The sequence below is a fragment of the Phytophthora cinnamomi genome (assembly GCF_018691715.1).
Source record: "Phytophthora cinnamomi strain GKB4 chromosome Unknown Contig21, whole genome shotgun sequence".
Classification (NCBI taxonomy): Eukaryota; Oomycota; class Peronosporomycetes; order Peronosporales; family Peronosporaceae; genus Phytophthora; species Phytophthora cinnamomi.
The window spans coordinates 1352780-1359565 of NW_027150954.1; positions in this window are offsets into that span (position 1 = coordinate 1352780).

Here is a 6786-nt window from a genome sequence, read left to right on the forward strand (position 1 = left end):
ACCGCTGACACTTGCACAGTGTCAGCTGCAACAATGGACAAACCACATGAGTCTGCGCAGGGCGCAGACTCTCCCAACAACAAGGCCAACGACCACGGGTCTGCGCAGGGCGCAGACACCGCAAAGAACCGCGCAGAGGCCGGGCCTCTAGCGGAGAGCGAGCTCAATGACTTCAGCTCGGATGCAATCAGTTTCATCACCAAAAGACAAGCCGTAATTCGGTTTGTCCAAGACACAATAGCAGCTTCTGTTGATCAACAGAAGCTGAACGCAGACAATGCGGGCAGAGGCAACACAAATGAATTTAAAGTTGGTTCATTAGTTTTGTTAGCTACACAAAACCTGCCTAGACATGCAGTATCGGATTTCGGAGCAAGCAAGCTTGCTCCGCGCTTCATCGTGCCGTTCACTGTGTTGGCACGGCACGGCAACGCATACACGCTAGACATACCGTCTAGCATGCGCCTCCATCCGACCTTTTACGTCGGACGGCTGAAGCCATACCTGCAGCACGAGCCATCTAGCTCGGCTGACCCGAAGCCTCGGCAGCAGCCGAGGCAGAAGCGGAGGACTTGGCCTCGGCGACGAGCAGCCTCTCCTCCAGCGCGCGGACGCGCTGGAGCAACCCCTTCATCTGGGTCCCCAACTCGACCTGGATATTCGAGGCGGCCTGCGAGACCGCCGCGACTTGGGCCTTCTGGTTCGCCAGCTGTTGTTTCAGGGCGGCGAACTCAGCGCCCTGCAGACGCTCCACGGCGGTCACCCGGTCGTGGAGAGGCGCATACTGATCAGCCCGGGGCTGATCATACCCGGGGCGTGTTCCCACCCCCGCCACCGCCGATCCGTGACGCCCGCGGCTCAACCCGCTGGATTGTTGAGCGGATTGTTGACCATAGTATCCCGAAAACGAACCCTCAAGGGGCTCGTTTTCGTATTCGTTGGAGAGGATTTCCTCCCCATCGAGATACATGGGAGCCGCGGAACGTCTTGCTGGAGGACGTTCCGGAAATGGTGAGGGCGTACGAAGAGCAGTACGCGCTGGCACAGCGGAAGTAACACGAGCGCTGCGATCATCGCTAGCGCCCGAAACCTCACGTACTAAGAACTTAGCACGGAGCTCTTTGAGACTCTCGGGCACACGGAACGACGTGTACCGTTCAGGTCGCGGTCGCTCAAGCGGACCGCGCCTGGAAAGCACTTCGTGCACTGAAAGCCCTCGGGCACAGCGCACGGCACATTTGCCTCCTCAGCAGCAACATGAAGTTGCTCCAGCTTTCCACGCTTCGAGTACGTCTCGAAGCGATCACGCGCTTGCTTAATCCGATCACGGTAAGCACTCGGCCTCTTGTTGAAGTTTTCAACAAAGGCGTTCCAACTTGACAAAGTGCCTGCCATTCGGGCACTTTGCTGCGAGAAGATGTCTTCTTGCTTTGAAACCATCGGAGCTCATGAAAGAGTCCGATGTAGTATCGCGCCTTTGATGCGTTTCCGCATCAAAGTGCAGCTCGGCAGCCACAGCGTCATCTTTGATGGCGCTGCATACGTACAGCGGCACCTCATTCGGAGGTACCGAGTTCCCATACCGGTCCGCGATCTCGGACGCGGACGGCATCCATGGATCGCGCGCTGCACCTGCAGCGCGCGGAGAGCCTTGAGCTTTAACATCACGCGCTGCAGCAGCAGCGCGCGGAGTACTGAGAGCCCCAGCTGAAGCGAGTGGGGTATCGCTCTCAGTACGCGAACGCTTCGAACTCGAAGCGTCCGATTCGTCCCCTTCACGCGAGCGAACGTTCTTGGCGTGAGGGTCGAGCGATTCCCTCGACATTGAGTCTTTACGCTTTGAGGGCGAGCCCTCCTCGCCCTCCATGTCTTCATCGGCGTCGTCGAAGTCGACGACGTCGCCATACTTCGCCTTCTGGTGTTTGAAGTAGTCGTCGATGGAGAGATGACTCCCCACCGACTTTGTGGACTTCTTCTGAGGCGCGCTCATCGTTGAATGAGCGCGGATTGCTTCTCGAAACGCTGAGAATTGACGAATGGTCAATTCCAAAAGATTGACGTGCGGGGACCCCGCGCGTCTAACCTTAAGGGGGGGATGGTATAACGGGGTTACACGCACAAGTGGCTACAAGCCACTTGTGAATTTAACAGATAGGTTATCTGGTAAAAGTTTTGGATACTTCCTCGCCTTGGTGTAAGACACACCAATGGATACATTGAAGTGGACCACCACAAAGAGTGGTCCACACATACCCAAAGATCCTATTGGTAGAAAGCAGCATCTTTCTACCAATCAGAGTCATGCATATTAGCGGGGCTCTGACAGCCAGCCGCTGCCAACCCTTTCATAGACGATAAACAGTTTTTAGCAGATTTTTTGAGGAAGATCAATTTACAAACAATACAGTTCTCATTTTACCTAATCTAAGTCACTTGGAATCCTTTCTTACTTAACTTATATTTGTGTATTCAAATATAATTAATCTAAGTAATTACTAAGTACTTACGCTTCCTCATACACGTTGCGCAACGTGTAAGCTAAAGTAGTCAGTCGAGTTAGACCCACTACACCGGGTATGATCTGATCAGTATGCGCCTCTCCACGACCGGGTGACCGCCGTGGAGTGTCTACAGGGCGCTGAGTTCGCCGCCCTGAAACAACAGCTGGCGAACCAGAAGGCCCAAGTCGCGGCGGTCTCGCAGGCCGCCTCGAATATCCAGGTCGAGCTGGGGACCCAGATGAAGGGGTTGCTCCAGCGTGTCCGCGCGCTGGAGGAGAGGCTGCTCGTCGCCGAGGCCAAGTCCTCCGCTTCTGCCTCGGCTGCTGCCGAGGCTTCGGGTCAGCCGAGCTAGATGGCTCGTGCTGCAGGTATGGCTTCAGCCGTCCGACGTAAAAGGTCGGATGGAGGCGCATGCTAGACGGTATGTCTAGCGTGTATGCGTTGCCGTGCCGTGCCAACACAGTGAACGGCACGATGAAGCGCGGAGCAAGCTTGCTTGCTCCGAAATCCGAAACTGCATGTCTAGGCAGGTTTTGTGTAGCTAACAAAACTAATAAACCAACTTTAAATTCATTTGTGTTGCCTCTGCCCGCATTGTCTGCGTTCAGCTTCTGTTGATCAACAGAAGCTGCTATTGTGTCTTGGACAAACCGAATTACGGCTTGTCTTTTGGTGATGAAACTGATTGCATCCGAGCTGAAGTCATTGAGCTCGCTCTCCGCTAGAGGCCCGGCCTCTGCGCGGTTCTTTGCGGTGTCTGCGCCCTGCGCAGACCCGTGGTCGTTGGCCTTGTTGTTGGGAGAGTCTGCGCCCTGCGCAGACTCATGTGGTTTGTCCATTGTTGCAGCTGACACTGTGCAAGTGTCAGCGGTTTTCTGCGGCTGCTGTTTTGCAGTCGTAGATCCTCCCCCACTTAAAGTGGGAGCCACCACTCCGAGTAAACTCGGCAGACGGGGATGCCGCATGGCATTCACATAAAATGGTGTATACCCGGTCGAGGCATGCACCGAGTTGTTGATGGCGAATTCCGCCATCGACAAACACTCGCTCCAGTATTGGAACGAGTGAGCGTAGCTCTTCAGCATATCGACGAGCACGCGATTCACGCGCTCGGTTTGACCGTCCGTCTGCGGATGATCCGCAGTCGACATGGAAAGCTGGCTCCCAAGAAGTGTAAACACTTCTTGCCACAGGTGCGCTGTGAAGCGCGGGTCTCTGTCCGACACGATGTCGGACGGCATGCCATGGTGTTTGAACACCATGTCGACGAGCAGACGGGCCGTTTGCTTCGCGGTCACCTCTGCTGGCACCGCAGCAAGATGTACCATCTTGCTGAAGCGGTCTACAAAGACCACAACACCGGTGTTCCCTCCGCTATCCGGGGGAAGACCAAAGATGAAGTCCAAAGACATGGACTTCCAACACTCCGACGGAGTCGGTAGTGATTGCAGTGGAGCCTGCGCGAATGGCGCAGGCTTCACGCGTTGGCATACCTCGCAAGCACGGATGTACTTGCGCACCCACTTATACTGGTGGTGCCAGTAGAAGTCACGCGTGAGAAGGACGTATGTCTTCTCACGTCCCAGATGTCCCGCAGACGGGGCATCATGATACTCGTACATGACCCTGAGTCGCAGGTCATGGTCATTTGGCACGGCAACGCGGTCCGCGTTGTCGTCGACTGCATTATAAAGAAGCAGTCCGTCGTGCACCCGATATCGGTGTGCACGCGCACGAAGGTGCTTGGGCAACTTCCGACGAGCCTTGTCACAAGGTGCTGTGCCATAGGCCAGCAAGTGTTTCGCGTCCGCGTCGTGCGCGTACGTGGCCTTCACGTCGTCCAACAGAGACGACGTGGGTGTGCTCGATCGCATGGCGTCAATGGCATTGACGTCAACCGCTTCTGCATAGTCCGGCCGACGTGATAACGCGTCGGCCACTACATTCAATCTTCCGGGTTTGTATTCGACCCGGAAGTTATACTCCGCAAAGAATGAGAGCCATCTCGCCATTCTTTGTGATATGTGTGGCGACTTCACTGCGGTGCGCAGTGATGCATGATCGGTGTAGACCACAAATGGTCTACTCCCAAGCAAATACACTCGGAACTTTGCGAGTGCATACTTCATGGCAAGGGGTTCCTTGTCATGCACCGGATAGTTGCGCTCAGCTGGCTTCAGCTGACGCGATTGGTAGTAGACGACACGATTACGGCCCTCGTGATCGTGCTGCATCAACGCGTATCCGATTGCAAAGTCGGATGCGTCACATACGACGTGAAATGGACGATCTTGGTCGGCTACTGCCAAGATCGGTGCCTCAGTCAAGCCCCGCTTGACTGCATCGAATGCTTTTTGGCAATCGGTTGCCCAATTCCACACAGCTTCCTTCTTGAGAAGCTGTGACAGCGGGCGGATCTTGCCCGCATAGTCCTCCACGTACTTGCACAAGTACGTGGCAAGCCAAGGAACTGCCTCAGTTCCTTGACTCTTGAAGGCGTTGGCCATTCATTGATCACTCTGACTTTTTCCGGGTCAGGGCGAACACCATTCTTCTCTACGAGACACCCGAGGACGGGTATCTCACTCGCCCCGAAGATGCACTTCTTCAGGTTCGCGTAGAGCTTATGCTTTCGCATAAGCTCGAGTAGCTTCCAGAGATGCACCCTGTGCATCTCTACGTCGGTCTTCCCGTCCACAGCTCGGATGTGGATGAACACATCATCGAAGTAGCTCGGTGCGAAGTCGCGCACCGAGCGCAACAAGTGCGTCACGCACCTGTTGAAAGTCGCAGGGACGTTCTTAAGCCCCTGTGGCATTACTAGCCATTCCCAGAGCATGCCGCTTGGCGTGCTCACTGCCGTGAGAGGGATATCCCTCTCACGCATTAGGATTTGGTAGAATCCATCTCGCAAGTCGAGAGCACTGTAAACGGTGCTTCCGGCCATCGAATCAATGATAACATCTTTTCGCGGTATCGGCGTCTGCGCCGGTACCGTCGCCTCGTTCAGCTTGTTGTAGGCATGAACGATTAGCCATCCGCCCTGTGGCTTCTTGACACAGAACGTCGGAGCACTGTGCGGGGACTTCGATTCTCGCACTTGTCCTGCTTTGCGACGACTTTCAAAGAAGTCGTCGATCGCCTTGACTTGATCTCGCGGCAGTGGCCACTGCCGCGTAACGCAATACTTCGTGCCCGGCACGAGATCAATCTCGTGCTGAATGCCCTTATCCTGCGGAAGCTCCGCAGGAAATCTCTTCCGGGAGTACGTCTTTGTACTCCCTCAACAGTTCGTAATAGGGACTCGACTTCAGCGAGTCCCAACCTTATTCCTCGAAGCGCTCTCGCTTCGTCTTCGCACTGAGAGTGTCTTCACTCTCAGTGGTACTTCCATGAAGAGCTGTCTCAGCTCTTCGCTCTCGCTCTCCGTTCTTTCGCTGTCCGAAAGAACGCAGACCTGCTCGATGCGTCCATCGTGCAAGTCGCGCGTGAAGCGCTTCCAGCTCATGACTGGAAGCGAAGTCAACTCCGACGCCGTCGTCGGAGGACTAGCGAGTTCCATCTCACGATACTGGAATCCAGTATCGGTGCGCGTCAAGACGCTTAGTGTCTCGACGTCCGGCGTCACCGCCGCAGTCTGCCCAGCAGACTGTTCTTGTTGCGTCTCGGTCCCGGACCGAGACTTGCGCAGCGTTCTCCGCTTGCGCCGTCTTCTTGTTGTGCGGAGCCCGGCTCCGCACGGTGGTTCTTCTGGTCCAGGCCCGGCCGTGGACAGTTGTTCGCCGGCGGTCCCTGTCCGCGGGCGCGCGGTATCAAGCCCGGCTTGACCGCAATTTCCTTCGTGCAGCCCGGCTGCACGGTAATGTGTCCCTTCGCCGGCAGACCATGTCTGCGGGCGCGCGATATCAAGCCCGGCTCGATCGCATGGCGCTTCGTCGTGCAGCCCGGCTGCACGACAGCATGCAAATTGCGTCAGTGCGGAACGTTTGCAACCGTCCGCACTGTTTGCAGCGTCAACTCCCGGAATTGACACGCCTTCGTCACCTCGACGCCATTCATTGGCGGAGTCCCTCATGACCGAGGGTGCGTCGTTGTCGACCTGACCGCTTCGGGTCAGGGACTGTCCCTTACACGCTTGAACGTGGGTGTTGGTTCCCGGAGCCAACACATCTTTTTCTTCCGACGTCGGCAGCATTGCCGACGTTGGTCTCTACTTGTGCGCGCCCTCGCGCACTCCTTGGGCACTCCGGGACAGCAGCGTTAAGCGCTGTCTCGACTGGTGAGC